Genomic DNA, 11337 nt, shown 5'->3' on the forward strand with positions numbered 1-11337 from the left:
GCTATTTGAAGTCTTTTGTGATTCCATGCAAATTTTAGGATTATTTGTTTCAGTTCTGTGGAAAATGCTATTAGTATTTTGACAGGGATAGCACTGAATCTGTAGATTGCTTTAGGAAGTATGGACATTTAACAACATTCATTCTTCTAATCCATGAACATGGTATATCTTTCCATTTGTGTTGTCTTCAATTTCTTTCATCAGTGTTTTATAGGTTTTGAAGGACAAGTTCTTCACCTCATTGATGAAGCTTTTTCCTAATAATTTATTGTTCAAGGTACTGTTTCCTCATTGATTTTCTGCCTGGGTGATCTAGCCATTGATGTAAGTGGGGTGTCAAAGTCCCCTATTATTATTATATTACTGTTAATTTCTCCCCTTGTGTCTATTAATTGTTCCTGTGTTGGGTGCATAGGATTGATCCTTTTATTATGTAGTGTTCTTTGTTGCTTGCTGTAGTCATTGCTTTTCTTTTTTCTGTGAATATTTGAGATTTTTAAATTTTTTTATTAGAGAGCGTGAGCAGGGAGAAAGAGGTGGGGGGGGAGGGAGGGAGGAAAGGAAGAGAGAGAGAGAGAATGAATGAGTGAATATCTCAAGCAGGCTCCATACTCAGCACAGAGCCCGACGTGGGGCTCAATCCCACGACCCTGGGATCACAACCAACTGGGCGACCCAGGCGCCCCTATTATTTTTTCTTCTCAGATTTTTATTTAAATTGTAGTTAGTTAACATAAAGTGCAATATTGGTTTCAGGAGTAGAATTAAGTGATTCATCACTTACATACAACACCCAGTGCTCATCATAACAAGTGCACTCCTTAATACCTGTCACCCATCTAGTCCATACCCTGGCTGTCTCCCTCCCTCAATCCTCAGGTTGTTCTCTATCCTTAAGAGTCTCTGGTTTGCTTCATTCCCTCTTTTTCCCGCCTCCTATATATTTATCTGTTTTGTTTCTTAAATTCCACATATGGGTGAAATCATATGGTATTTGTCTTTCTCTGACTGACTGACTTTGCTTAGCATAACACACTCTAGCTCCATCCAGGTTGTTGCAGATGGCAAGATTTCTTTCTTTTTGATGGCTGAGTAATACTCTTCTGTGTGTGTGTGTGTGTGTGTATGCTACATCTTTATCCATTCATCAGTCGTTGGACATTAGGGCTGTCTCCATAGTTTGGCTATTGTTGATAATGCTGCTGTAAGCATTGAGGTGCATGAAACCCTTCAAATCTGTACCTTTGTATCCTTTGGGTAAATAGCTAGTAGTGTAATTGCTGGGTTGTAGGATAGTTCTATTTTTAACTTTTAGAGGAACGTCCATATTGTTTTCCAGAGTGGCTGCACCAGTTTGCATTCCCACCAGAGTGCAAGAGGGTTCCCCATTCTTAGCATCCTCACCAACACCTGTTGTTTCTTGTGTTGTTAATGTTAGCTATTCTGAGAGGCGTGAGGTGGTAACTCATTGTGGTTTTGATTTGTATTTCCCTGATGGTGAGTGATGTTGAGCATCTTTTCATGTGTCTGTTAGCCATCTGGATGTCTTCTTTGTAAAAGTGTGTATTCATGTCTTCTATCCACTTCTTAACTGGATTATTTGTTTTTTGGGTGTTGAGTTTTATTAAGTTCTTTATAAGTTTTGGATACTAACCCTTTATCACATATGTCATTTGCAAATATCTTCTCCCATTCTGTAGGCTGCCTTTTAGTTTTGTTGATTGTTTCCTTTGCTGTGCAGAAGCTTTTTATCTTGATGAAGTCTCAGTAGTTCATTTTTGTTCTTGTTTCCCTTGCCTCTGGCAACATGTCTTGTAAAAAGTTGTTGCAGCCAGTCAGAGGAGTTACTGCCTGTGTTCTCTAAGAGATGGTTTGCTGTTTCACATTTAGGTCTTTCATCCATTTTGAATTTATTTTTGTGTATGGTGTAAGAAAGTGGTCCAGTTTCATTCTTCTGCATGTTGCTGTCCAGTTTCCTGAAGACCATTTGTTGAAGAGACCGTCTTTTTTTCCACTGGATATTTTTTCTGTTTTGTTAAAGATTAGTTGACCCTACAGGTGTGGGTCCATTTCTGGGTTTTGTGTTCTGTTCCATTGATCTACTTGTCTGTTTTTGTGCCAGTACCATACTGTTTTAATGAGTACAGCTTTATAAGAGCCTGAAATCCGGAATCATGATGCCTCCTGGTTTGTTTTTCTTTTTCAGGATTGCTTTGGCTATTTGGAGTCTTTTGTGTTTTCATACAAATTTTAGGATTATTTGTTCTAGCTCTGTGAAAAATGCTAGTGGTATTTTGATGGGGATTACATTAAATGTTTAGATTGCTTTGGGTAGTATAGACATTTTAATAATGTTTGTTCTTCTAATTCATGAGCATGGAATGCTTTTCCGTTTATTGGTGTCCTCTTTAATTACTTTCATAAGTATTATATAACTTTTAGGGTATAGATCTTTTACCTCTTTCATTAGATTTACTTCTGGGTATCCAATTGTTTTTGGTGCAATTACAAATGGGATCAATTGCTTGATTTCTTTTTCTGCTGTTTCATTATTGGTGTATAGAAATGCAACAGATTTCTGTACATTGATTTTATATCCTGCAACTGTGCTAAATTCCTGTATTCTAGCAATTTTTTGCTGGAGTCTTTCAGGCTTTCTACATAGAGTATCATATCATCTGCAGATAGCGAAAGTTTGACTTCTTCCTTGCTGATTTGGATGCCTTTTATTTCTTTTTGTTGTGTGACTGCTGAGGCTAAGACTTCCAATACTATGTTAAATAGTAATGGTAAGAGTGGACATCCTTGTCTTGTTCTTGACCATGGGGGAAAGGCTCTCTGTTTTTCCTTATTGAGGATGATATTAACTGTGAGTCTTTCATATATGGCCTTTTAGGTGTTGGGGTATGTTCTATCTATCCCTGCTTTGTTAGGGTTTTTGTCAAGAATGGATACTGTATTTTGTCAATTGCTTTTTCTGCATCTATTGCGAGGATCATATGGTTTTTAATCCTTTCATTTATTAATGTGGTGTATCACATTAATTGGTTTTCAGATATGGAACCAACCCTGCAGCCCACGAATAAATCCTACTTGATTGTGGTGAATAATTCTTTTAATGTACTGTTGAATTCGATTTCATAGTGCCTTGATGAGAATGTTTGTATCCGTGTTCATCGGGGATATTGGCCTGTAATTCTCCTTTTTAGTGGGGTCTTTGGTTTTGGAATCAAGGTAATGCTGGCCTCATAGAATGAGTTTGAAGTTTTCCTTCCATTTTTGTTTTGTGGGACAGTTTGAGAAGAATAGGTGTTAACTCTTATTTAAATGTCTGGTAGAATTCTCCTGGAAGCCATCTGGTCCTGGACTTTTGTTTGTTGGGAGATTTTTGATTACTTTTGAATTTCTTTGTTGGTTATGGGTCTGTTTAAATTTTCTGTTTCTTCCTGTTTCAGTTTCATAGTTTGTATGTTTCTAGGAATTTATCCATTTCTTCAAGATTGCACAGTTTGTTGGCATATAATTTTTCATAATATTCTCTTATAATTGCCTGTATTTCTGTGGTGTTGGTTGTGATCTCTCTTCTTTCATTCATGATTTTATTTGGGTCCTTTCTCTTTTCCTTTGGATAGGTCTAGCTAGGGGCTTATCAATTTTATCCTTTCAAAGAACCAGCTCATAGTTTTGTTGATCTGTTCCACTGGGGTTTTTTTGTTTGTTTCTGTATCATTTATTTCTGCTCTAATCTCTGTTATTGCCCTTCTTCTGCTGGCTTTAGGCTTTATTTGCTGTTCCTTTTCTAGCTCCTTTAGGTGTAAGGTTAGGTTGTATATTTGAGACCTTCCTTGCTTTTTGAGGTAGGCCTGTGTTGCAATACACTTCCCTCTTAGGACTGCCTTTGCTGTGTCCCAAAGGTTTTGGACTATTAAGTTTTCATTTTCATTTGCTTCCATGAACTTTTTTATTTCCTCATTAATTTCTTGGTTATTAGGATGTTCTTTAATCTCCAAGTATTTGTGGTCTCTCCGAATCTTCCCTTGGAGTTCACTTCAAGTTTCATAGCGTTGTGATCTGAAAATAAGCATGATATAATCTCAGTCTTTTTGTACTTGTTGAGGGCTGATTTGTGACCCAGTATGTGATCTGTTCTGGAGAATGCTCCATGTGCACTCAAAAAGAATGTGTATTCTGATGCTTTAGGATGCATTGTTCTGAATATATCTGTTAAGTCCCCATCTGGTCCAATGTGTCATTCAAAGCCATTGTTTCCTTGTTGACTTTCTGCTTAGATGATCTGTCCATTTCTGTGAGTGTGTTGTGAACGTTCTGTGTTAGTACTGTATGAGTGTCTGTAATACTACTGTATTATTGTCAATGAGTTTCTTTATGTTTGTGATTGATTTATATATTTGGATGCTTTCAAGTTGGGGGCATAAATATTTACGATTGTTAGATCTTCTTGATGGATAGACTCTTTAATTATGCTGCAGTGCCCTTCTTTATCTCTTGTTTCAGTCTTTGGTTTAAAATCTACTTTGTCTAACATAAGTATGGCTGCTCCAACTTCTTTTGGCATCCATTAGCATGATAGATGGTTCTCCATCCCTTCACTTTCAATCTGCCTATGTCTTTAGGTCTAAAATGAGTCTCCTGTAGATAGCATATAGATGGGTCTTGTTTTGTTATCCATTCTGATACCCTATGTCTTGTCTTTTGATTGGAGCATTTAGTCCATTTACATTCAGGGTGATTATTGAAAGATACGAGGTTAGTGCCATTGTGTTACCTATAAAGTCGGTGTTTCTGGTAATGTTCTCTGTTCTAGTCTTTGTTCCTTTTGGGTTTTTTCCCCCACTCACAGAGTCCCCCTTAATATTTCTTGCAGGGCTGGTTTAGTAGTCATGAACTCCTTTAGTTTTTCTTTGAGAAACTCTTTATCTCTCTTATTCTGAATGACATCCTTGCTGGTAAAGTATTCTTGGCTGCGTATTGGGGTTCACCTTGTTAGGGACTCTCTTTTGCTTCCTGGACCTAGATGTTTGTTTCCTTCCCCAGAGCGGGGAAGTTTTCAGCTGTTGTTTCTTCAAATGAGTTTTCTGCCTTCACTCTCTCTCTTCTCCTTCTGGCAGTCTGTAATGTGAATGCTATTGTACTTGACGATGTCACAGATGCCTTTTGTCAGGTCCAGTGAGCATCTTTATGACCATTATTTTGATTTTTTTATAAAGCATATTATGTGTATTTCATTTAGCTCTTCTTCTGTGGTTTGTCTTACTCTTTGGTATGTATTCCCCTGTCTCCTCATTTTGCCTAGCTGTTTTTTTTTTTTTTTTAATGTATTGGTCAGTCAGGAATATCTCCTGGCTTGAAAATAGTGGCCTTGTGTAGAAGCGGTCCTGTGGTGCCCTGTAGTGCAGACACCCCTGGTCACCAGAACCAAAGAGGATATGTCTTTGTGGGCTGTGTGTGCCTTCTTGTTGGGGCTAAGCTGTGATCGCCCTCAGCCCCGCTAGTTGCACTTACCTGCTTTGCCTGCTGTGGGCATCTGGGGAGTTTACTCCCCCACTGTTGACAGGCCTCTGCAGCAGCAATGGGTTTCATTAGTGGACAGGGCCGGCAGTTGGTCCAGCTGTCTGGACTTAGCCCCTGCCACAGCTGTAGGGCTTGCTCCGTCCACAGTCAGCTAAGAGGCTCAGCTGCAGGAACTGTGGGCACGTTGGTGTGTGGGCTTATTCCCACCATGCCTCGGAGCAGAAGTCACTTTGGAGTGACTCCTGTAAGGCAGGGAGTTGCATTTGGGCAGGTCTGCAGGAGAACGCCAGGGTGGGGCATGCAATGCTGGCAAAGTAGGTGGAGAGTTTAGCGCTGGCTCCTGCAAGTATCAGCTATCTAAGCTGAAGAAGAAGAGAAATGGTGGCCACCAGCACTTTTGTCCCTGGAGAACTCTCCTTCCTGCAGATCCCTGCCTCTTCAACACACCTTCTAAATTTAGTCAGTTTATCTCCTTCGTGTAAACCCCAGGGGCTTTTCAGACTGCTGGTTTTGTGCTGTGTCTCTAGCCGAGTTATTTAGTGTATTGGCACTTTAAGGGCTGTGACTGTTTTCTGTCACCTGTCTCCTGAATTTTAAAGCTCCTGGGAGGAAGGCCCATTGGTTTCCAAAATCAGAGGTCATAAGGACTCCTCTTCCCCATTCTGGGTCCCCAGTGCCAGGGGTGCCTGGTGTGGGATCCTCTTCTCCATGCTTGTGATGTCCCTCCTGTTTGTGTCTAGTTACACCAGGAGGCTGCTTCCCAGCCATGTCTCCACCCCCTGCACTTGTTTATGATTAGCTGTGGAAGGTCTGTTCTGTCAGTCTTCAGGTCATTTTCAGAATTGGTCGTATAGATGTAGCTGTTGTTTCAGTGTGTCCGTGGGACAGGGTGAGCTCAGGATCCTCCCACTCTGCTACCTTCCCAAAATTTTCTCAGGAAGTTTATTTTTTTGTCCAGATGTTTCCCACATAGTGTATAGAAATGAAACTGATTTTGGTATGTTAGTTTTGTATTCTGCAACGTTATTGAAATAATTGATTAGCTCCAACAGTTTTTTGGTTGAGTCTTGGGATTTTCAATATACAGAATCATATCATTTAAAATTAGTGACTGGGTGGCTCAGTCGGTTAAGTGTCCGACTTCGGCCCAGGTCATGATCTCGCCATCTTGAGTTTGAGCCCCACATTGGGCTCTGTGCTGACAGCTCAGAGCCTGGAGCCTGTTTCAGGTTCTGTGTCTCCCCCTCCGCCCCTCCCCCACTCACACTCTGTGTCTCTCCAAAATAAATAATAAAAAATCATAAAAAAATAAAAATAGTGACAGTTTTACTTCTTTCTTCTCAATTTGGATGGATTTTAGTTCTTTTTCTAGCCTAATTGCTAGGACTTCCAGTACTGCATTAGAAAAGAGTGTTGAGAGTAGACATTCTAGGGGCGCCTGGGTGGCTCAGTTAAGCGTCTGACTTTGGCTCAGGTCATGATCTCACAGTTGGTGGGTTCGAGCCTTGCCTCTGGCTCTGTGCTGACTGCTCAGAGCCTGGAGCCCGCTTCAGATTCTGTGTTTCCCTCTCTCTCTGCCCCTCCCCTGCTTGTGCTCTGTCTCTGCCTCTCAAAAATAAGTAAAAATGTTTTTAAAAATTTTTAAAAATAAAAGAGTGTTGAGAGTAGAGATTCTAGTCTTGTTTCTGATCTGAGAGGAAAAGCTTTCATTATTTTTCTTTCTGTGTTGAGTGTATTATCTGTAGGTTTGATGTATATAGCCCTTAGTGTGTTCCTTCTATATCCCATGTGCCAAGGGTTTTTATCATGAAAGCATGTTGTATTTTGTCAAATGGTTTTTCTGCATCTATTAAGATGATCATGTGATTTTTATCTTTCATTGTGTTAATGTGATAAACCACGCTTAGTGATTGGTGTGTATTGCATCACAGAGATAAATCGCACTTGGACGTGGTGTATAACTCTTTTTATGTGTTCTTGAATTCAGTTTGCTAATATTTTGTTGAGAATGTTTGCATTTATATTCATCAGGGATACCGATCTTCAGTTTTCTTGTGGTGTCCTTATCTCACTTCGGTATCTGGCCTTGTTGAATGAGTCTGGAAGTATCTCTGCCTCCTCAATTGTTTGCAAGAGTTTGAAAAAGATTGCTGTTAATTATTCTTTGAAGGTTTGGTAGAACTTGCCTGTGAAACCATCTGGTCCTGGGGTTTTCTATGTTGTGAAGTTTTGGTTACTGATTCAATCCCTTTGCCCATTATTCATCTTTTAAGATAGTCTATTTCTTTCTGACTCAGGGGTGGTGGGTTATGTGTTTCTTGAAATGTATCCATTTCTTCTAGGGTAATTGACATAACAGTTGTTCATTGTAGTCTCTTCTGGTCCTATGTGTAGTATCAGTTGTAATGTGTCCTTTTTCATTTCTTATTTGAATCTTTTTTTTTTTCTTATTCTGGCTAAAGGTCTGTCAATTTTGTTTACCTTTTCAAAGAACCAGCTTTTAGTTTTGTTGATCCTTTCTGTTGTTTTTCTGGTCTCTGTTTTATTTATTTACACTCTGATATTTATGATTTCCTTCCTTCTGATAACTTTGAGTTCGTTTTTCCGAGTTCTTTGGGGGAAAAGTTTATTTGTGGTTTTTCTGATTCCGTAACATATGCATTTATTGCTATAAACTTTCCTCTCAGATCTGCTTTTATTACATCCCATGAGATTTGATATGCTCTATTTCCATTTTCCCTTGTTCCAAGGTAATTTTTATTTCCCTTTTGATTTCTTCTTTGACCAGTTGGGTTGTTCAGAGCATGTTGTTAGTTTCACATATTTGTAAATCTTCCTTCCAGTCTCCTTTTGTTGTCGATTCCTAGTTTCATACCATAGTGGTCAGAAAAGATAATTTAAGTGGTTTCAGTCTTCTTAAATTTGCTGAGACTTGTTTTGTGCCCCGTTATGTGGAAAACATTCCATGTGCACTCAAAAGGAATACGTGTTCTGCCCCTGTTGGATAGAATGTTCTGTATACATCTGTTATTTTTGTTTAAGAGTATAGTTGTTTTATTTCCTTGTCAATTTTCTGTCTGGATGGTTTATTTATTGCTGACAGTGGGGTACCAAAGTCCTCTAGTATTGTTGTCTATTTCTTCCTTTACATCTGTTAGTATTTGCTTAATAGATTTTGGTGACTCAGTGTTGGGTGTGTATATAGTTACTATTGTGAGATCTTCCTGATGTATTAACCCTTTTATCATAAAATGATCTTCTCTCTTTTTATTGTTTGTAGGCTACATATCTGTTTTGTCTGGTCTAAGTATAGCTAGCTATTCCTGTTTTCATTTGGTTTCCATGGAAGAGGAATATCCTCTTCCATCCTTTCCCTCTGAGCCTCTGTGTGTCTATAAAGTTGAAATGAGTGGGGCGCCTGGGTGGCTCAGTCAGTTGAGCATCCATGATCTCACAGTATGTGGGTTTGAGCCCTGCGTCAGGCTCTGTGTCTTCCTCCCCACTCATGCTGTCTCTTTCAAAATTAAATAAACATTTAAAAAATTTTTTTTAAGTTGAAATGAGCTTCCTATAGGCAGCATATGGTTGGGTCTTGTTTTCAGTCAAGCTAGTGTGCCTTTGATTGATGAATTCAGTCCATTTATACTGAGCGATTATTGATCTTAAGGACTTACTACTGCCATCTTCTATTTAGCCTTCTGGTTGTTTGGTATCTCCTGTTTCTTTTTCCCTGCCTTTCTTTTTACCTTCATAACATGGTGGCTTTCCATGGTGATTTGTTCAGTTTCCCTTTTTTTTTTGTTTTGTGACTCTATTCTAGATTTTTGCTTTGTCGTTACCTTGTGGCTTACATAAAACATCCAGGGAGTCCTTTTTATGCTGATTAGCACCATATGTCCATATAAAGTTTCCACCTTTTTACTCCTCCCTTTATATTTTTGATGTCAGTTTACCTTTTTTGCTGTATATTCTTTGAGGAATTCTAGTGGTTGTAGTTTTTTTTATTGTTTTTTTTTTGTTAAGCCTTTGTAATTAAGTGGTTAACCTATCATTCTAATACAGTTTTCCAATTCTGTTTTTTCACCTTTGACTAGAGTATAGTGCAATTTCATTTGCTTTTATGTCACTAATTAGCGTCTTTCCATCTCAGCTTGGAGAATTCCTTCCAGCATTTCTTGAAAGGCAGGTGTAATGGTGCTAAACTCTCTCAGTTTTTGTCAGGGAAAGCCTTTATTTCTCCTTCATATCTGAAGCATATCTGCCAGATACAGTGTTCTGGGCGAGCAGCTTTTATTTTTCAGCATTTTGAATAGGTTATTCCATACCCTCCTGGTCTGTACAATGTGTGCTGTGAAATCTGATAGGGTAATGGAGGTTCCTTTGTAGGTTACCTTCATTTTTCCCTGGCTGCCTTTAAGACTTAACAGGTTCAATATAATGTCTAGGAGAGCATCTTATTGCATTGAGATAATAGAGTGTTCTGTTAGCTTTTTGGACTTGCCCAGTTCCTTCCCCAGGTTTGAGAAATTCTGTTACTATTTCTCTAAATATACTCTCTGCTCCCTTTTCCCTTTCTACTCCTCTTGGTGGACCAGTTATTCTTACATTTGTTTTTCTCATCATATATGATAGTTCTTGTAGGGTTTCTTCATTTTTAAAATCTTAGTTCTCCTGAGTCATTTCTAAATTTCTATCTTTCAGGTCAGTAATTCTTTCTTCCATCTGATCTGCCCTATTCCCTAAGCTGTCTAATGCATTTCTTCATCTTACTCGTTGAATTTGTCAGCTCCAGAAATTGTGTGGGACTTTTTAAAAATTTCAAACTCCTTTGTAAAAAAACATCTAACGTTTAATAATTTTATTCCTAAATTGAAGCATATTCCCATTTTCTTGTAAGCTCATCAAATCTTTGTAACAACTATTTTGAATTATTTGTTAAATCACAACATTTTGCACCTTTGTGTTGCTGGAGAATTTTGTGTGTGTGCAGTACCATAGTATTGCATTTGAAATTGCACACACTTTTCTTTGTTGTTTATTTTGTTACAGTTGTAAGATTGGCAATTACAGACCTTTCTTTTGTTTCCCAGAAGGTGGTGCAATAGCTCAAGTTTTTGGTTTCTTCTTAACCTGAGCTGGTTCTGGGGCTGCACTCAGGAGTGCATGTAAAAAAAGCAAATGTAGAAGCTGGTAGGGGTGAGGGGAAGTATAGGCTTAGCACTGGATTTTGTGATTGCCTACAGATGGGTAGGGAGATCCTGGAATGAGGGTACTCCCAGAGGTCCATGTGCAAACCTCCTGCTGAAATCCCAAAGCAGTCAGCAAGGAATGTTCCTTCAGTGTCCTTTGATATTTTTGTCTGTTCCCTTTTCCCTCTCCCCAGTCAGGGAGTTCCCTCTTCAAAGTTGTGTTGCTAGAGAGAAATGGGTCCTTGAGCAGGAGAAATACATTCCCCCCCCCCCGCCCCCCTTTGAAGCTGTTCCTTTGTGTGCTTTAAAACAGGTAGCACCAGGGTGCCTGGGTGACTCAGGCAGCTAACCCGAGGGTCTGACTTGAGATTTTGGCTCAGGTCATGGTCTCATGGTTAGTAGGATTGAGCTCCAGGTCTGGCTTACAACTCAGAGCCTGTTTGGAATCCCCCCTCCCCACCTCTGTTCATGCAGTCTCTCTCAGAATGGATAAACATTAGAAACTTCTAGTGCTTGGGAGTATGTAGTAAATGTCCCATAACTTTGTTTCTGTTTCTCAGTTTTTTATTTCAATTCTTTTGGCATATCTAAATGTCAGAAAGTGGATATATACATA

General features: G+C 39.1%; 1 long non-coding RNA gene across 5 annotated transcripts in view; it reads left to right on the top strand.

Annotated features, from left to right (window-relative positions):
- Positions 1-11337, top strand: part of LOC124508445 (uncharacterized) — an 80179-nt gene that overhangs the window by 13400 nt on the left and 55442 nt on the right. The window lies entirely within an intron of this gene.

Source organism: Lynx rufus, unplaced genomic scaffold (genome assembly GCF_022079265.1).
Source record: "Lynx rufus isolate CCGP_SWC_20201006 ecotype Redwood Valley unplaced genomic scaffold, mLynRuf1.p SCAF_13, whole genome shotgun sequence".
NCBI lineage: Eukaryota > Metazoa > Chordata > Mammalia > Carnivora > Felidae > Lynx > Lynx rufus.